The following is a 22,332-nucleotide window of genomic DNA, read 5'->3' on the forward strand; positions in this document are numbered from 1 at the left end:
TAATAATGAAGACCATTTAATGGTTGACTTTCAATCACAAAAATATCCTACACCTAAAATTATTAATAAATATCACAGCAGACTATTTTTCTATTTTATCTTCATTTTTTTTTTTTTTTTTTTTTTTTTTTTTAGAGTAAGTTAATAAGCTAATTTTTCCAAATTATTTTATATAATTTTTTTTTTTTTTGTCTGGATGATTCAAAATAACTTTACTTTATATTTTAGAATTAATTTCAAATTTAGTTGTAATTGCGGGTAGGCTTAACTTGCCAGTGAGCAAATCTTTATATTACAATAATAAACAATATAATACAATAAATAAACAACTTGCTTTGAGTTGTGGGTGCTGTGATGATAATGTGAAGATCCAAAGATGCGATGTGGAGCAGCTGGTGCGATGTGAAGCAGCTGGACCGATGTGGAGCCGGAGCATCGTGGAGCAGCGGTGCGATGTGGAGCAGCTGGACCGATGTGGAGCTTCATCATCTAACAAATCATCTATGACATCCTTTCGGAAAATGGTGTAACTTTCGAGAATAATGGGTGAAGATATTGGATTTAAATTGGAGTTGTCTTTATTTTTGAATTCATTTGTAAAGACCAATTCAGTAGGTCTCGCCTTCCTGTTATTAACACTTGGATGGGGAACTCTATCAGCTTCGGGAGGCAGAACCCGCAAACCATCACTACTAGTAGCCTCGTGGGGCAGAACCCGCAAACTGTTACTACTAGCTGAGGCAATACGAGCAGGCAGATTTTTCTCTTCTTCATGACTGGATTTACCGCTGTCACGTGGTTGGGAGCAGTGTGAATTTTTTCCGCCAGACTGCAGCACCTCACGGTCGGTTACTCCTACGGTCGGAATAACTTTTTTTCTGACTGTCTCGTTTTTATGATGATTGATGCCAGAGACAGTCGAAACTGGTTGTCAATTATTGTTATTACGACGCTGAGAATTATTTCCCTTCTGATTATTAGAATGGAACTGCTTTTTGTTGGACTGGTTTGTTGGTTGGGCGACGAACTGGTTGTTGATACAGATGGCTGCGGCTGAGTGACGTCTTCGCTTCTGTTTATGTTTTGTTCTGGTGTTGTAGTTGAGTCGACTGATTTATTTGGAATAAATGAACTCCCCTCATTATAATTTCTCCGATGATTATCTCCAAATCCACGGCTATTATTTTGAGGTCGACTCGGTTGACTGCCTCGATTATAATTACGATGAGGAGTTTCAACTTCATTCACGACAACACCTAACCGCTCATCCTTCTGATGGTTTGTTTTGAAATTCCGTGAACCAAATTTATCGTCTACACTCTGTACTCGACTCAAACAAGCCTCAAACTTGTCATAGGATTCAAAACTTTGCGAGCTTAATGCCGTCTGAATGGAATAAGGTAACTTCCCAATTAATATTTCGATCAAATTTCCATTCTCGATTGGATTATCCATCAGATTGTTCAAATAGCGAATGTGGGCTGAAAAGGCACTCATGGACAGCCCCGTATTCTGCTTGTCATATCTGCATGTAATGATGTGAGACAATAAATTTCTCTGTCTTGCAGGAGACCAAAAAGTAGCTAAGAAGTTGTCAATAAAATCCTTTAACGAGTTGAATTCAGTAATGCGACTTCTGAAGTGTATCAGTGGTTCTTTCTGTAGACATAGTAAAAGATGCATTCTCCACGTAATCCATGGTATAGTAGTAACGGAATCAATAGCCTGCAAATGCTGAATGAATGCCCGTGGTTGAATGGTGCACTCAGTATCATCAAATATTGGTAAAGATGACAAGATTTGTCCAGTATTATGATTATTACCACCAGAAACGTTAGCCAAACTATTCTTTATTTGTAGACACTCGGCTTAGTTTGATCTAGCTGAGTTTTCAATCTCTTAATTACTTCGGGATTTAAAGTTTCAGCTGAATTCTGTGTGACATCTGCTCTCAGCTGGTTTATTTGGGCCGTGTGATTTGTTTGCTGAGCCTCCATTCACCTAACCTCACATCATTCTGAGCTAGCTTAGCATTGGCCTGGGTAATCTTGCTCTCCAATTCACCATTTGCTTCAGTATTTTCCCGGTGTTGGTTTAGAATTCTTTCACCAAATTCACTTCTCACCGTTTGTATTTGTTCATTTGTATAATTCTTAGCTTCAATTGTTTTTCATCCATTTTTCGATGTAAATCCTCAACGTTACTTTTGAGTTGCAAAAAGTTTGCGGTCATTTCTTCCACTTTCTTGTCCAATCTATTACTGGTTTCTTCTATTTTCTTGTCCAAACTATTACTTGTTTCTTCTATTTTCTTGTCCAATCTATTGCCGGTTTCTTCTAATTTCTTTTCTATTCCAGCAGCAGTGGTCTTGAAAACTTCAAGTATGGTTTCGATCGTCCCAGGTGTAGATATGGCAGCCCCTGCGGCTGTTTGGTCTCCAACTCAGCAGCAACGACATCATTGGAAGACGTTTGACGATCTACCTCGCGCCGATCGACGTTGGCGATTGGTGATGATTGCACCGAATTAAATGTTGGCTGACTTTCCTCTAGCTGAGTCGATGACAAACGCTCTCGAATGCCGCGCTCAAAGTCAACTGAAGTCGCGCTGGTTGCCGGTTTTGGAGAAGCTTCGGGTGAGACAGGATCTGCCGGTGTAACAATGTGGTAGACCCATCCAGTTCCGTGGCGGGGTTTGCCATGATTCTCCCAAAAAGTGAAGTGTAGACGAAATCCAATAAGTGAAAAATAGTGAGTGAATGATAGTGGTGCGCGCAAATTGGAATAACAGAATCAGGTCAGTGCAAATTATCTTGTAGTTCTGAAGAATTAATACCGCTGACTAATTCCCACAACTTCAAAGCAAGACAAAATCGCGACAATAATACGTTTTAGAATACAATAATACTCTACAATATATATACCGTAATGATCAACATAAAATTCAACACAATCAAAATAATATCCAGTGTATGAACAATCACAAATTAATAAATAAATCGACTACCTCAAGCTTGTTCATTTCAGGGATTAATACATCAGAGTAACACCGTGTAGCCCCCATTAGTGCAACAAAAAATACCTGCTCAATTCGATCAATAATTATTAAGAAATAAAATTGAACAACAATATTGAACAGAGTATTGATGGCTAGGCGACCCACGACTCCACTGAAAAGAAATATTTATATTTCTGCTCCCTCTCAAGCGTAGATAAGTCGATCTCTGAAATAAATTTATGATTATTAAGATGAAATAAGCTCCCTCTCCTTCACCATCTTGTGTTCGGGCGCCAATCTTGTGGATTCGCAAGAGCCTCTGGACGCTTAACACCTGTAATTCGGATAAAAAAATCAGCCGGCAGAGCTGCCTACACCCGTCCAGAATATCCTACAATTCCACAAGAAATAATATTTCTGCCGTACTCTGATATAAACCGCCTGAGAATCAGGCGTGATAGCCTACCAATATCTCCAGGCAATTCAAACCCGAGCACAGCAAATGTAATTTATTTCTTATGAATAACAAGTAAATTCAATATTGATATTCCAATACCTGAAATAATTCCTACAGAGAAAAAACCAATATGGTAATTATAGACCGAACTGAGCAGGATCTAATTAGAGAAATTACTGAAACTGGTTAACAATTATGCAAATTTATTGATGAATTATAATCGTTAAGAATCAAATAATAATAATTAATTAAATAATTGACAAATTGGAATAATAGAGTTTTCAAAATTTGGTAATAAATGTTCTTGATATGAGATAATAATATGAATGTTCTTGGTAATATAGTGCAATTAGGATTTTAATAGGGGTTACACGGTATTATAGGAGGATATAGTCCTGCACTCTTTCACAATAATTAATTGATAGAAAATTGTAGCTTTCTCAATTCACTGATTGGATAGAATAAATATTTTTCGCTCACCAACTCGATCGTGGGGCCCCAATTCACTTAATAATTTTATTTCACTTGAAGATCTGGCGTGGAATGGCGTCACCCAGGATTTAGTTTCACAATTCTTCCTCAGGAATAAGCTTATACAAATTGAACTTGCCTTCCAATTAATTTAAGAGCACAAGACTACAGAGGAGCTACACATTTAACACACTGGATATATTACATTTAACAAGAAGAGAAACCATTTAAACATTAATTTTAATAGGACAAATTAAACGGGTCCTGATAATTCGATTCTCAGAAGGCAAGTGTCTCTTCTTCCCAAAAAGCGGAAATCACCTGGTCTTCTTCTGAGAAGAAGAACCACGTCATTTGGGCAAGAACCAATCCTGTGCCTAATAAGAAAAAGTCCACCATGGGAATTTTTCCACGCGGTTTTAATATTTAAATTAGACACAGAGGTTCGAAAAAACACAGAAAATGACAAAAAATTACGTTAAACGGGAAGACTATAAAATTAAAGCAGATAAACAGAAAATAAACAGGGGTTGCAGAAATGAACAAGCTTGAGTTAGTTTTAAAATGAAAACAGATAATATAGAGATATCACAGTAGCACAGTAGCCGCGGTATCAACAGCTGACAGATAAGGCTTGTCATCAATTTTGGCGCAATTCACTCTAACCTAATTATTGAAAATAAGTTAGTAAACATTGGTAGGCAGTTGACGAATGACTCTGACAATAAATTGGTAAATTATACGAAATAATACTATAAGAATTTAATAAAACTATAATTAAATGAGTTTTACATAATTTGACGTGAGTACATTTGATTTATGCCTCAATTATACATTAATTTTAGAAAATATGCTGGCATAGGCTTTGTATCCTGACAGTATTTAGTTTTTTCACATTCAGAGTTAATGTATTATAATCAAGCCAGTTTTTCAACTTTTCAAGGTCACTCACAGCAGATTCATTCATACATATCTTTTCTTGTATCACCAGACACTAGCAAGGCTGTATCATCTGCAAACAGGTACAGGCTTCCGGTTACATTCAGTTTAGGTAGATTGTTGATGTAAATTAGGAACAAAAGCGGCCCCAGAGTGCTTCCTTGTACCACACCATATTGGATGCTCTTCAAGCACCAGCTGCTGTCTATAGGCCAAATATGATTCCAACCATTTGTATGCTTTATCTTCTACTCCTATAAGATTGAGTTTTTTTAAAAGCCTGGGCTTATCCACCGTATCGAAGGCCTTTGCTAGGTCTAGAAACACAAGTAATTTTTTTTATTTTGATTTAGTGACACGTTCAGTTCCTGGTTCAACTGGAATAATGCCTCAGATATAGTTTCAAGTTTCAAGTTTCAAGTTTATTCATTCATCTCTTGTACAACATAGAAAATCAAATTGACAATGTACATACAAAAATTATTACAAGAAATAGAATGTGGAGCTCACAAGACTTACGTCCGTTCGTGAGCTTCAAAAAGCTCACGAGATATAGATAGATCTCTTGGTCCTGAATCCAAACTGTCGCTCAGAGAGAATGCAATTCTGTTCTACATGTAAGGTAAGTTGGTGCTTGATAATTTTCTCTATTTTTTTGGAAAAAACACTCAACATTGAAATAGGGCGGAAGTTATTATGGTCCGACTTGATACCTCCCTTGTAGAGTGGAAATACCTTTGCCACTTTGAAAACGTCTAGGAAAATACCAGCGCTCATCCTTAAATTATAAATATGCTTCAAAGGAGACAGAAACAGGTCGATATTTTCTTTTAAAGAACGAGCAGATATGCCATCATAGCCCGGGTTGACATACCTCGAAGTTGTTGAATATTTGACAGGATAGCCTCATCTGAAATAGTTTGAAAATTCAAAAGTTCTCTATCAGTCTCAATGTTTGTAGGAAGAGAGAAGAGAAATAAATCCTAGCCATATCAGACGTGGAAAGTAACGCGGTTGACCTTAGCGTTTTAACGGCCGGAAGCTGGAACGTTTATAGTTAGGGCTCGAATTGCCCGGTAAAGAGTCTTAATGGATGCGTTTATGACGATGCTGATGAGAGGGGTCGTTGAGACGTTGGTGGAGGGGGTTGGTATGGAGGGTGTTTTTGGAGACAGCCCCTTGGCCAACGAAAGCTATAAACAAGTGAAGCACGTTTGACATGCGACGTAAATAATGGAAATGTACGATCAAACAGAAGAAGGAGCCTTTTCCTCGGAATCCTCTACTGAGGGCGAATTGAGAAAAATGTCGAGTTTATGATTGTTTTCTGGCGCCAGATCTGGGCTCTCAAAAGTGGAGGATTGCCACCCTTCGATGATTATTGCCGACATTCACGTTTCTTCACGCGCTTGTTTTTGCAGAACGTTACAAGTAGTTTATAGTCTCTAAAAATGTAATAAAACAATGATAATCCAATACATTATCAATATGAGAAAGATTTCATGTGATTCTAACTATTAATAAACCAGTTCACGATGATAAGTCTATCAGAAGATAATAGGAGTTGTTCAAGTTGAAAAATCCTCTAAACACATTATTTCTATAAAAAATTGAGACTTAATTAGTTACATCAATTAATATATCAGTCTCTTTAAAGATTCAAACAAATTGAATTAAGAGATCTGATGTCAAGAGCCTAGAATGGAATTCTATAAATTATTATTGTTTTTTTCTTAGTTTGAGTGCAAATTCAATGGTTGCATATGAGACTCGATATATGGGAAACGATAACAGAAGATCTGTTATTCATTCACAATTATTTGTATAATGTTTATTGTCACTTCTTCATATTATTTAAGACTGTGAGAGTCCATAGATATTTCAAAATGTTCAATTTCAAAAATATAATTTCGATAATAATTGAAGGTTTCTAACCATTAATCATCACATTATGGAGTGATATGTCGTCTAGTGGATAGAGTGCTTGCGTAACAGCCTAAAAATTCCGGCTTCAAACCTGCTCATTACCAAAAGTTTTTGACTCCCTCCCGCGTTATCGGATGGGCACGTTAAACTGTCAGGCTGAAGTATGACAGTCGTAAGGCTCATTGACGGGGTAAATAATATTATCAAGGTGAGGTGGAACTTCCATCAGGGACTCCCACCAATAAAAGCCATACGAATATTATCATTATTATCACAGTGTGAATGTGACTCAATTAACTTATGAATGAAGTATCGATACTTTCAATATTTTTTGATTACGCTAGTGAAATCTATTTTTTCCAATGGAATAATGATGCGTTTATCCAACAGCGAATGAAACTTTTGAGCAGCATAACATAATATCAAGTGATGTTAGTTCATTTGAATAACAAGCTAATGCTGATGCAATATTTTAATTAATCTGGAGTGTTGATTCTAGTTTGTTCCACGAATCTAGACCCCACATCAGCGATGACCAGAGACACTGTCCCTGATCATACTATTAATGAAACAACAAAGTTTGTTATTTCATCATGGTGACCAAAAATCGCTTTCTGTTTTCAACTCTCAGCAACGCTATCGAACGAGCGTGTGTTGAATAATTTGCAAAATGTCAACTTTAAACTCGAATTTTGGCAGCTCCAAACAAGTGCACACGTGTGTTGGGGTACAGCTTTCTAAATAATAACTCGCAACAATGGAGAGTCCTGCCCAACGTCGAAACATTGAAACTCATAACTTAATTAATATCGTCACTAGTACTCTCATGCTCTTATCCAAAAAGTTTGTTCGACGGGTCGAATCATTGACATTGACAGGATGGGAGGATCCTCAAACAAATGTACGTGCACATTCTCAATATACAACTCCAAACTCCACCTCAACTCCCTAAGCCTATTTCATAGCCACCTCTAATACATTAGAGGTGATGTATTAGAGGTGGCTATGCCTATACTCATCAGCTCTTCCAAAAAAAAAATTCTGCTTTCAACTTTTCAACTTGTTTTACTAGTTATCAAAACATTGATTTGCTAGTACATTGAATAACATTGACTCAATACTATCGTCTCGATTCAACATGAAACATAGAACTACAAAGTAGGTTTTCAAATATATATATATATATATATATTATATATATATATATATATATATATATATATATATATATATATAAAGCGTATGGTGTCGCAGTGGTTAGGGCAACAAAAGTCGAGAGTAAAAAATAGAGCCTACCAATTTAGATTTGTCATAACTTAACATAAAATATTAATTAATATACATGAAAGTAACAACTAACAATCAGCTTTTTCAAATGAAATCCAAGTATTCCTCTTCGTTTAAATAACATATTTAAAATTAGGGAATATATTAACCATCCAGAGATTCAATTCCCTTGGAAGGTCACTGACACATTGGAGTAGCATGACTGACCTGTGAGTTTGTAATCCACCGCAGTATTATTTAAGCTCGCAGACATGATGTTCGTCATAGCAAGAAGAGACATGTCCACCATTCACCTATATATACGCCGTACTCATCGGATTGGAAGATGAGTAACGGAGAGAGCTCATAGTTGATTGAAACTCCATGCTTGATTATAGCTGTATATGTAATCAGAGCAGTCATTACATCGATGTGAGATGATTGGAAGTTGTAGCCAAAGGAGATATCACAGATGATGTTCAATGAATTATTACTGTTACAACATAAACCCTCAAAGACTAGCTTGAGATCCTTGTCATCCTCAGACAAAATACGACACTCAGAGGTTATTGATGGATTGAGTTATGATAAAGAATACATGTTTCTCTATGAAATTATATATTTGTGATCCAATCTACTAATTCATGAAATTCGAGAGTTAATCTTTGCATGTCTACAACAGTTATCTTACAGTTTTACTGCACCAGATATTGTATATTAGAAATTAATTTTCTGGAACAAATAAAAACAGATTCAAATGGTTATTCTTGATATTCTTCCCACTAAAATCAAAGTTAGCATCCATATGCAGCATGTTTTAATAAAGAAACATTGATCTTCTTTATACGTTATACGATCGTAAAAAATTATTGAATATACAGAAGTTGGAGTATTTCATTATCATGCTTGAATTAGGTATGTAAGCTGTGAGCAAAACTTCAAGGAATCAAATTCTCTGATATGAATAATTTCAGGCTTTGGTTCCCCATTTCCTCTGCTTCAAATGATTTTGAGAGTCGATCATTATTCCAATTTGCCAGGAAGTTGAACAATAAAAAATTATATGATGATTTGTGCCAAGTGGGAATAATGGAAGAATGGAGAATAATGAAAATCTCTCCTGTTCCATCAACAAGAATGATATTATGATCTTATTAATTGGAAATATTGATAAATTCATTGAAGGTCTCATCAATTTGGTGGAGAAATATTCTATCCATATTCAAATTATGTCCAAATATCATAATTGTGGACTTTCCATTATTGAAAATAAATTAAAAAACATACCTTTGATTTTGTTACAATGTTCGTTAGCTTAGGCTACATCGGTTCAGTGATCCTAGTAATCCGTTAACTAATTTCTTAACTAATTTGATTGTTGTGCCATATTTTTCAACTCTCGAGATCATGGAAAGAAATTCTGAAGGAAGCTATCAATTGGAAGAAACTTCATCATGCCAAGTGATAAGTAATTGGCCCATTGAAAATAGGCTCTTCAGTATCATGCTGTTTCGGTGAACCACTACTCACAGAATATTCAACTTGGTACTTGATCAATAAGCAGCAGAGCCTGAAGATGGAGGAGCCCTTCTCTGGAAATATTGAGCCCTGCTGCAGGGCTCATTGAGACTTGGCTGATGAGAATACAGAACACAGAGCGGTTAGGCTGATTTGGTGGTTGTTGTTCGGGGGAGGAGCTGCACCCTGCACCTCTTTGTTCCTTTTGATCTAGACGCAAGCCTTCGATAGAGCCACTAATATTGGTTTATAGCCTACAGCTTGATTGTACCGAACAATCGACTCGAGCAATCATAACCATCATTATCATCAAAGAACTAAATATCGAGCCTGTTATATATCTGCTGCAGCGCCGGCATCATCATACCAAACGTTGTGACCAAATCACTGCAGACTTCATTGATCTGCTTTGTTCAGTCGATTAAACATCAATTCAGAGTTTACACCTCCATGGTTGAAGGGCTGTCCTGTCTACTCCATGTTCAATTCTCATCTCAAAGCTTCTAGTACTGTCTTGTCTTCATTCTATAGTACAATGCAATTTTAGTCTCGAGGATCTATAAAATTCACTTCAATCCAAGGAAAGGCACTTCTCGCAGTCCTAGTTCATCCATATTCTCACAAAGAAGATCACGCAATCATCTTTTTTCGTGCATTTCGCTTTTCCATAAAATAATAATGATTGTTATAATCCCAATAATTGTACCGATTCTCATGGTATATATATACCGATACTTTGATGGATTATATCTCCCGAAATTTCCACATTTCAAAGTCAACTCATTAGTTCTCAACATGGACTAAAAAAATCAAAGAAATTGGATTCCATTTAAATTAGAACTTCATTTGCATTTCCTTCTACTTCGTATTTGTAGGGGAATATTCAATAGTACCACTCTCCAGGGAATAAATCAATAATTATTTTATTTTCACCGGGACTCATAGGTCTATCTGTTCTACTCTTATTAATCAATGAACTACTGCAGTGTCAAATATCTGTTTTGAAAAGTGTAAATCTTATTTCGTCCCAATTACTCTATGTAAGTCCTGCTAATACTTAGTTCTTCAGTAATGTCGGATACATGTTTGATAATTTCGACTCATTAAAAACAATTCCTGGGCATAATTTGGATATAGAAGGCATGTACATTTCCCCTAACTAATCATATTTGAGTTTCATAATATTCATAACTAGTTTCTTTAGAAATTATCCATTAGATTCATGATAGTTCAATAAACACAGATTCTTGAATAATAGAATTATATAATTCTCTTATTCATTCTATCAAACTCATGAATATAATAATTAATTTTCAATGCTCTCAGTTACTTCCACACATCCCGGACGTGTGTTGATGGGGAAGATATTATAACAAATCCTTCTGAGAGAGTCGATGATTATCTGACAATGATTATTTGTTAAAACACAACCGATTTATGCAGTAAGATAACAATATTATTATATCAATATTGTATCGATATCCAAATAGCATTAAATCTTCATTCTGATTGATCCATTTTTATACTATGTAGATTTTCTTCGATAATCAGCTATACTGTCATTCATTGTAAATTAGTGTGAAAGTCAACATATATTGTAACTCACATGAATAAATAACTCTAATTCAATCTTACCTCAAGCTGACTAGTAATTTGAAATTTTACTCTCCAGGGATTCATATCCTGCAATCTCCCATTGAAAGTCATTGAATTCTTGAAAAAAATAGTCTTCAATGAGAAGTGAACTGTATATTTCAAAAATATGCAAAGAGAAGTAGGAGATTGATTGATTGATTGATTGCGTATTTTATTCATGTAGATTACAACAATATAATTATACTGGCTTATACACTAATATACAATAGCTTACAACACAGCAAAATTATGGATAAATTTACATAGTATAGACTAAAAAAATTATTATTGAACTGTATATGATATGAAAAAAGCAATTTGTAATAACTATAGAAAATATTGTTATGCATCTACATGAATTGGCAGAGCTTTGGACATATTTATAAATGGATTTATTTATAAATGGAAATATAGTAAAAGTTTCAATTGATATGAAGATTTAAGAGAGAAAAAAATTAATCAAGTAAAATAATTATATAAGTAAGATCAAGTCATTAATAATTATTGAAATGGAGTAGGCTGAAAGTAGATCAGGGTAATCAGCTTTCAGTAATATACAAATATATTAAGAGTCTATATATTAAGATTAAAAATATATTTAACAAGCTTGAGTATTCGAAAGAGCCTTTGATCGGGAAGCTTTAATGTTGAACTAGCAATGTGGGCTGGGGTGATCATGGCGTTGGAGAGAGTAGACGAAACGTAGAAAATAATTTTGGCAACGCTGTAGTTTATCATTCAGAGTGACTTGCATATCGTTAAGAACAGAATTACAATACATTAGATGTGAGAAGATGAGAGATTGAACCAATAATAATTTAATGTTTCTAGGGAGGGTATCGTGCATTTTCTTCAATGCATGCATGGCTGAGAATACCTTTTTACAAGTTTTGTTCACTAGACTTGTTCTGACCAGACTTGTTCTGATTCATAATAATGACTGAATTTTTAACTGAGCTACAGTAAGGAATATGATTACCATCCACACTAATTTTGTCAATCGACTCAAGGTCAATATTGTTTGTAATACGAGAATATCCAATTATAATGGGTTGTGTTTTGATGGGATGGAGCTTAATTGAGGCAATTTTTCTTTGTCCATTCCACTATCGAATTGATATCCTGATTCATTATTCCAACTGTTTCATTAATTTTTGTTATGGGACAGCTTGAATAGATTTGAAGGTCGTCTGCATGAGTATGGAAACTGGAGAATTTGATAATGGAAGAAAGGCCATTAGCATACAAACTGAAGAGGAGAGGGCCTAAAATTGAACCTTGTGGTACTCCACACATAACGTTTTTCCAAGTTGACTTTTTGTCACCGACAGATACACATTGTTTCCTACCTAATAGATAGGATTTGAACCAAACTAACGAGTTGTGACTGAAACCAAGAATAGCCAACTTATTCAAAAGGACTGTATGATCAACAGTATCGAATGCTTTAGAAAAATCAAATAGGGTGAGGATGGTGCATTTTCTTTGGTCCATAGCTAACCTTATATCATCAGTGACACGAAGCAGAGCTGTATCAGTTGAATGGAATTTCCTAAAGCCTGATTGAAAGTTATGAAGCTTACTATTGTTGTCTAGAAATTTCACAACTTGAGCATGAATGAGTCTTTCTAGCGATTTGGACAATGCAGGTAGAATACTGATTGGTCTAGAATCCTAAATTTTTTTGGGTAATGGAACTTTATTTAGAGGGCGAACCAGAGCAAACTTCCAGGTTTTAGGGAAATTGCCTTCTTCAAGTGACTTGTTGAAAATGTATGTAATGGTTGGTGAAACAGCAAATAACATCTTCTTGATAAATTTAATAGTAATTTTGTCTACACCCATAGCATTACTGTGAATACGTTGAATTGCTTTGAAAGTGTCTTCTCCTGAGATTGGATGGGAATGGATTTGATCAGTAATTGGTATATCTAAGTTTGTAACCTGCTCTTCAAGATCATCGATATGATTAGCAATGACAACTTCGTTGTGTTGGTTAGAGTGTGAAACGAAATGGTCATTTATATTGTTCAATGGTGAGTCAATTTGTGGATTCAATTTCTGTTTGCCAAGCCTGAATTCTTTTATTCCCTGCCAAAGTGATTAAGAGTCTTGTCTAATGCTTGAACGAATTCAAGTACCTCATCTTTGAGTTCCGTAATTCCTGTTTAACTCTATTTCTAAGGTTCCTATACTCTATTAAACTGTCCAAGTCAAATGTCTTTTTAAATTTTCTATGTGCTTTGTCTCTACATCCTATCATCTAAAGTATGTCTCCAGTCATCCACGGTACTCGTCGTTTTCTATTTATTGTCCTTGTCACGTAAGTCCAATTCTCGAAAGTCTTGGCCATGTCATCAACTGAGGGTAATGCTTCAATTTGATGCCATGGAGTCTGAGCCACATCAGTCAGGAAGGTGGCTCCATCAAAGCTTTTGAAGACTTAATAAATGATAATTTCCTGTTCTGGCTTAGGTATCTTATGGGAAAGTACACAGTAGATCAAATCATGTCCAGAAATAGCTGGGACTGGGATTTGGCCTGTTTGAACAACCTCGTTAGGATCACTAACAATGAGAAGGTCTATGAGTGTGTCTGATTCATTACTATGATGAGTTGGATCGAGAGGTTAAATAGTCATGTTTAGGCATTGGAAAATTGTAGTCAGTTGAAAGTAGTCAAAGTTACGATTTTTCATGTTCAAGTCGGTGTTCATATCCCCCATAACTAGTATACGGTTATAACAAGCATAAGAGAAAGCAAGACATTTTCGAAATCTGTAAAATGACCTATTTTTGGTGGGCGATAACAGATACCAACGAGTAATTTATCAGTACTAGATAAGGATAATTCAAGTAGCATAAACTCTGGTCTGGAACAATACTCTTGTTTAGATGTTATTAAAACTTTTGTTTTGATACCATCTTTCACATAAATTGCTACACCCCCACAAGCTTTATTTAATCTATCATTCCGGAAGAGATTATATCCAGGTAATGCAACAAAATTTGATGGAATATTAGGCTTCAAAATGATTCGGAAATTCCAATTATATTGAACTCCTGAAAACGGAAGATTGCTCTGAGTTCATCAATGTGACAGCTGAGGGATTGGACGTTAAAGGTGAGCAGCCTTGAAAAGTTTTTTGAAAGAGTGGAGCTTATTTGCTAGAAACATACCTGCGTCATTATTACTATTATTGCAATAATTATACCTACTTGAGGGCGAGCGAGCTGACGTGTCAGTGAGAGGCATCATGGAAGCAGCAGACCAACTGTGAACCAACCTCAGAACGACACATGACGGGGAAAATGGGGATGAAACTAATAGATTCTAACCTAAATGAAAAAGTCTCTTGATTCGAGTGCATTCTGTATGCCTTGACAGTTCGGCTCCCTCCACTATTTAAAAGCACTAGTTCTAAAATTCACTAAACACAATAAGATGTACTGTGGATGTTGTGATCTATGGAGTTCCAGTGGTGGATAATCCGAATGGTAAATGAGATGAGAATTGTAGAGGAACAGATCCAGGTAGTGGAAGATCGAGACCAAGTGGAGATAGAGTGAGATGGAATCCAGTAGTGAAAGATCGAGTCAGGTGGAGATAGGGCGAGATGTCCTGTAGTGGAAGATCGAGTCCAAGTGAAGATAGAGCGAGATGGAATCCAGTAAAAAATGCAAAAGAGAAGAAAAAGCTAGCAGAAAAACGAAAAATCTTTGAAGAAAGTTATCGCATGTGAAAAGATACATTATACAAATGATAATAAAAATTCGGGTGTGGCGCACTCACACAACTTTCCTTGCCGTTATGAAAATTTAACACCTGGGCCCTGTTTGATAAAAGTTACAAGTCCTGTAATACAGGAGAATCACCATTCCAATTACATGCTCAATATAGCTGATAAAATCAGCTGTTCCATTATCACAGGACTTTTAAATTTTTATGAAACAGGCCCCTGACGATAGTGTTTACGCGCATCTCAAGTCTACTATTTAAAGATCCAGGGCAGCTGGTGACAGGACAATAACGCTGGAGACATACGAAGTCTGCTATCTCTTCATAGTGAATGATTCAATAGAATCAACAGTTGCTAACAGTTTGCAATTGGAATAATAACATTTTCTCGAATTTCGAGCTTATTTTGAATTTTAGGTGAAAATGTTACTAACATTAATTGTATAGATTTTTATGCTCAATCTTTTCCACTTGGATTTTTTTGTTTAAATTGTATCTGAATCCTGATAATTGGGAATCTTAAATCAAACTTCACATAGATGGGACGGAGCTCCTAGAATTTTTACAGATATGGGACTTGTGGTAGTTGATAGAGCTTATCAATTACTATTTTAGGTATGATTTTTATCGAAATTGGAGAGAGAGAGAGGGAGAGAGAGATTTTTCTATTGTTAGCTGTAGTTCTAAGGATCTACTTATTATCTACTAGACCTAAGTTAGTCATCTACTTTGCTTCATTTCACCCGCACCAGACAGTGACTGTGAATTTGCAAAATGCAAGCTCAAAGTTGGTATCGACAAGAAGCTGAGGGACGTGACAGTACTTAGCAAGGACTGATCCCAACAAAGAAGCTAATGTGCTAATTATTTAGAATTGCTGCTCCCGACATTGTAGCGAATATAAACGCTTTATAGAAGTGATATCGCCTCACCAGTCACGTCCCATTCGCTCGTGTTGGGACCTCACTAATTGGAAAGTGTGCAGTTGGTTCACTACGAAAACGTTTTCCACTAAAAACCTAGTGAAACTGACATCCAGCCTCCGTGTCAGCTGTCAACACATCTGCTGCAAAGGTTAATTAGGCTGCAGCACTCAACTAGAGGCTCTTTTATTCAAACTGTGCCCTTACCCTTGAATTGGACAATAGGCATGCTTGTATCATGTCAATCCACTCCAGCAGCACGCGCTGGATGCAATTTGAATCTCCAAATGAATCATGTGGTAGATTGCAGGGATGTGGAATTTAGTCCATAACTGAATGGTTCATTTTCCTCAGTGCTGAAATACTTTGTATTCTCCATGCATTGCATTTTTCAAATTGTTTGATACAGGATATCATGTGGGGATTGAGGGATGAGTATTCAAAAGCTCTTCAGCATCTTTGAATTCTGAATTAGATGAGTTACTAATAATAATTTTATTTTATTGTATCAATTAAAAAATGCCCAAGCTTAGATCATTGTAGGCTAATCAACATCAATTGTCCAACAAACTAGATTAATTTGATGTGCGAGTGATTCTGATGAGTTAATCGAAAAATGTTATTTAAAACTACCATTCTCGTTATTCGACATGGCGGACTGTACTTACGTTGAAAATTCCCTATAGCATACTGTGAATAACGTGATATTTTACATTGATGCCTGTACACGATCCAATTATGCTGTAGGTACGTGTTGATAAGGATGGATTATGTGAAGAATAGATGGAGTGTTGATTTAGCTCGAATATTGTTGTGTCAATAAAAAAGGTGAAGATGAGGACCTGAAAACATTCGTCTTGGATTTAGAGACGCACGAATCCCCAAAACCCATAAAGACACGCATGCGTGCATCACAGTCTGGTTCGTCCACGTAATCAGGATCCACAAGAGCGTCGATGTTGTTCACTGATATGTTACACGTTACAGTATCCGGTGATCTTGGGTTAGGCCTACTGATCTTCACTGTCATCTCTACTGTATATACTCTATAAAGTCACTGGCAACAGAATATGCATTCTTCTTAGATACAGAAGAAGAAAACAAACGAAATAAGTACGGTAAGCGGACTCCTATACTCCGTACAAAATTACTTTTGACTTGAAGGAATATGCGGCGCAGAGAAATGGAGGGAGATTAGGGAATTACAGTGATAGATACAATCCATAGGTAGAAGCGCAGGTGCCAATTCGTCGATCAGACTCAGTCGACTCAATGCTTTCAAAGAGGAAATTTCATAAGTTTAACATGAGTGGTTGAATACTCATTAGAAATTTGAGAACGCTGGCCGGTTCGGAACGGCAACATCACCGCTGCTTCATCCCTACCACTCTATGCCTTCTCTGCTGTGCATGTCCCTCATAAGTCAAAAGTAATTTTGTACGGAGTATAGTTCTGCTCATGAATGAGTTATGGATCAATTAATAAGTAGCATGCAGCTTTCACCTCTTATATTCAGATATAATAATTATATTCTATATCCAGACGTTCGAATGACATAGAAGACTGATGAAATTCAAAAGCTGTTTTTGAAAAGAGGCCAGATTCTTCAATTCGAATTTTCGGTATGAAATTCTCACAGAAATTATAATTTCGGATTTGCAACATGATGTTTCAAACTTGATGTTTCAAAACTGGCTTCTGTAGTGCTGTTTCATGGTTTGAATAATATTAATAGAGCAAAACATGACAGGTAAGTTCATATCGGTATTGTACTCTATTCAAAGCGTGTTTTGATAGGAGAGAGACACTGGAGATAGATGAATTTCATTAGCAAAATAAATAGCTAAGCTGCACTTAACTCCCATGCTTAATAGCTACAACAATAGTTGGAACGCTCAATGTTCATTATTTGTATAGTCAATGCAATGGCTTTCCCAAAATAATATAGCGGAATAATATTATTATCTACTCTGTTTATTCTTAATATTGCTCCAATGATGGAATGATAGAACAATTATTAATGGAATAATAATACGATTCCACATTATATTACTAAAGATAATAAATTTTACCAGTGTTTATTTTGATATTCTAATGTTAAATTTCCATTTTAAAGTAGGTTTTCTATTACTCTATACTCCGTAGAAAAAATCCAAATATTGGGAAGAATCCACATAATTCCAGAATGCTTTATAGTATTTAACAATTGTTATAAATTTTCTATAGCTTTGAAAATGGGAAATTATACAAAGTAGCTCATGATACTCTGATTTTGCTATGGTTCTGATGGTTCCAGGAAGTATATTGTTATCATTTGTCATAACACTAAACTGAGAACTTTCTACGGACTACGATATCTAAGAAGAGTAATATCATCGTGAATACTCTCAATAAAATGACAGTCGTTCTGAATAATGGGTCATTCCAAACACTGCAACGGATCAAGCCATCGTTTAATAAGTTCATTTAATGAGGCCATCTCCTCATATGAGACAGGCCAGAGTAGGGCAGGTCGTAGCAACTCAAGTTATTTACTTTCATGATGGCTGCTTCACTGCTGAAATGTCTTTTCTTCCTCGTAATCACCACAGGAAGGGTTTGCACCAACTTAGTAAGTTGTTTACCTTTATCTTTAAACCACTTCTAAAACCTGGGCTCTCACCTTAACAGATTTACTGACATACAATAGTGAATATTGAAATCACATCTACATGACACTGTCTTCGCTATTAGATAGATTATTTTCTGAGTGGATGTACTGCTTATGAAATAATTGTAGATTTTTTCAAATAAAGAGCAACGACAAACATATAATTGGTTGAGCCTTTAACGTTTTTAATTTTTGTCAAATAGTGAAAAATTTTGGTTACTTATCTCGTGTATTGGCAAAGCAAAAGGGAGTACATCATATATTTTCCCTTCATAAGTGCCGGATTATTAAAGAACTTTGATTATAGTGCTTCTTGCATTGGTTGTACTTTTCTATTTCAATTTCCATTGAATCCCAACCAAATCATTGCTTTGAGCTTGGAATGATCACTGGTTGAATTGAATACATACTGGTTTGTCTGATCCAATGATACACAACGTAGTGACCAATAATACGAGACAAATATTTCACCACAATAATTCTAAAGAATTCTACCGAATCTTGTTACGTAAGTCAATCATCAATCATTTTGGAGCCTGTACATAACATCCTGTACAAACAATCACAGTTGTCTGTTGATGATGAAACTTTGAAAGCATCGTTCAGCAGCCACCATTTCATCCGTGAAGTTACTTCCTTTGGGCACATCGATTCCGACTCGACAAAACGTTGATGAGCAGTTTAGTGCGGCAGAAGTGAAGCTAGGTGTTAGGCACGCGTGCTAGTATCCCTAACTAGGCTTCTGTGTCTCGTTCCAGTCAATGAAAAACCAATACTGTAGTTTGGTGAGCCCGCTCAGGCAGAAAGGCCACGGAGATTTAGGTGCTCTGCTGTGACTTCACGTCCAAAAAACGCCGAGTCCGATTGTGTAAGCTCAGCCCGGGGTGACCACAGATTTGGCTTCACTGATCACCGGTCGACGTTTTCTTTACACGGCATTACTGCTTCTTCTCTTGATCTCTGCTGCCTTCTTTGTAATCGATGCCTCATTGCCACTTCTTTTTACGTGCTTCCACACTTTTCTTATTTTCTTCTCGCTTCTTCCGTTCCAGAATCTCATTTTTCTTCTGCTGCCCATTCTCACCCGTTCTCACGGCTCTCCTACACCATGGCCTGCATTTCGCTATTCATCTCGATTGATTTTGTGGTCTCTGCAAAGTATGTCCAAAAATAGAATCATAGTTTACATTCACAATTCTACACTATTTTTTCTACTGCTGTGGGTTGAAAACAGTAGAACCAGTTGTTCTATTGTGGGTTGCACTTGGGCTGAGCAGCAAATTTCTCATCCTCATCCGACTTATTTGTTTTATTGTTTCCATCTTAATAATCAAACCAAATTTCACAAGAATGAGACATCATATTCCAACATGATGTGAGTCAACTTATCAAATACCCATCAATCGAGCTTTGATTTGACAAAGTTAACATCTTGCAAAAATAATTCAAACTTGTTATCTTTATACTTGTCCAATGCCCAGTCCAATAACTTACAACGTACATTATAAGTTATCGATGGTCATATTTATGTATTCACATGGAATATATTAATGTTGAACGTCATGGTGTAGTGGTTTTGGTTGCAACTTCAATCTGCTACGCTTATGCTAACCACCTGCAACCTGCTACGGTGTGTTTGAATTCTGCCGGTAGGCATGGTTTCATGATCTCATTAATCACCCTGCACGAGGAAAGTTTATGTGGACTTAATCTACAATGATGAAAAACAAAGACTTCAGAATATTTATGATTAAACTGAAAAATTATGTGATTATACAAAAAGGTCCAACATTCCATTAATACTTTGCGTGAAATTATTTTTTACAGATTGATTTTAAAATCTCTCTATCAATCTGACAAAAAATATGGTCAAGCAACGTACCAGGTGTCCAAAGGTAATAGGTGATCGACGTATGTGGTGAAGATCTAAAGATCATTTCAAGTATACAAACTGATATAGGAATTCTGGTATAGACTTAGTGTAAGTTAGCTCAATACTTTATTTGCATGTTCTGAGCTCTCTAGTTGGAATAGAACATACATTTTAGAACTTTTCATAATGAAAAATAATACTAAAGCCTGTAATAAGATGAGAAATAAAACCTATTATCCTACCAATTCCTTTTGACAAGGAACACCACTAGGTTGATATCATATTTGGATAATTTCATCAATGGTGAGGAGATGGGCAACAGCGACAAGTTACTGTAAACTTAAAATTGCTCTTGCACTTCGGGTATTCACTTTGTTACTCCGTGTTTAAACAACTTCCACACAAAAGCGATTCAATATGCAGATGATATAGTTGCAGTTCGTGAACAAATATAGGCGTCGAGTGCCGACGCCTCACAACGCTTTTTCATACTTTTTCCCACATCCTCCTTTTCATCCCCTCTCTCCACATCTCCTGATTCGTCTTCCTTCTTCAAGGCCGGGCCAAATGAGGTGCGAGGCAGGTTGCGTCTTTCATCCTTCATTAACCCATCCTTCTCTATCGCCTACATCCTCCCACCAAGGCTGGATCGGCGGGCGACAAGAGGTTATGTTTGTTTTTGTCTCCTCTGCTCGGCGCTGTGTAATCGGTAATTACCCGTGAGTCTGTTGTTGTTCGATGCTCAGAGCAAGGCGATCCGTGATGCTTTGTCCGCGCTGCTACCGTCAACAGTCGATGACCGCTCTCCTTCAACTTCTTTATCGCTGAAAAAAGACAATGTCAAAAGTGGTTTAATAAATTAGAAAAATGCAGGTGTCGTTCATATTTTGATCTAACAGCAGTAGTAAGCTAATTTTCTACAGCAGTGCTTGGTCAAGAACGTACTCAATTTCACAGATGTTATGAATTATAGATACAGAGTGCTCATGGAATTCATACAAGAAGCAAGCAGATAATTGGTGACTATGAATACTCTTATCAGTGATGTATAAAATTCGGAAAATATGGGCTTGTTCATCAACCATGACTCAAAATTTGTAAATAAGTTACGACGATTAATATGAAAAATGTAATAACATAATCACATACATGCATTCACTTGTTCTGCTCTCTTTTTCCACTCTTCCTCGAAAGCTCGAAAGAGTAATCAATTCTGAGAGATTTCACTGTCGTTCCAAATACAATATTGATCTCAAAACTCTCACGTGGCAGATATGATGAAGTTCCATTCCGGAAATAGGATCTAGGCTACCAAGTTCAACTTGACAATGTTTGAACTGGCGCTGACCTAGATAGGAATCCTGGATGGACCCATTTGGAGCGAATCATCTCAGCATAACGATAGTTTTGCAACTGTCATAAAATCTAGGTTGTTGGCTCTTGGCTGTAGAATTGAATCACATTCTTATTTCCGCAGTTTGGGAATACAAGGATGGTTCTGTGTTAGTTCGATCATGGAGAAATTTTGATAGAGTATCAGATTTATGAATCCTCTGAGACTGATCATCACTTCTATTCCACCCAGTGATTTTTCTCATACTACACGAAATGTATGAGTACTTCTGACAGAAATTCAGAATAATTGATTACATGACCATGAATCTTATGATCTTACGCATTCGATGACCGTGTCATTTTTTGGCGGCAGAACGGAATAAACTACAGTATTTTCCTCTTGAACTGTCTTGTTTTCCTGGTCCTTAGGATTCCTAGCCAACAGCTGATCAATTTCAGGTTTTACCTCCAATTACTTGAATATTCAACCTTTCATATTTATACTCATCCCTCTAGACACTTTAACGATTTAAAGTGTTTAACATTCATAATCTTAAGAAAATATGCGATATATTATATTGATTCCCGATTATATGTGAAGTTG

The 22,332-nt window shown here is 36.2% G+C and overlaps 1 long non-coding RNA gene across 1 annotated transcript; it reads left to right on the plus strand.

Moving 5' to 3' along the window:
• Nucleotides 1–1,011: 1,011 nt before the first annotated feature.
• LOC120351269 lies at nt 1,012–4,218 on the plus strand. Its single transcript, XR_005571265.1, has 2 exons — nt 1,012–1,400; nt 2,358–4,218. It is a non-coding gene; the product is annotated as an uncharacterized LOC120351269 (long non-coding RNA).
• Nucleotides 4,219–22,332: the final 18,114 nt, after the last annotated feature.

Source organism: Nilaparvata lugens, chromosome 5 (genome assembly GCF_014356525.2).
Source record: "Nilaparvata lugens isolate BPH chromosome 5, ASM1435652v1, whole genome shotgun sequence".
Classification (NCBI taxonomy): Eukaryota; Metazoa; Arthropoda; class Insecta; order Hemiptera; family Delphacidae; genus Nilaparvata; species Nilaparvata lugens.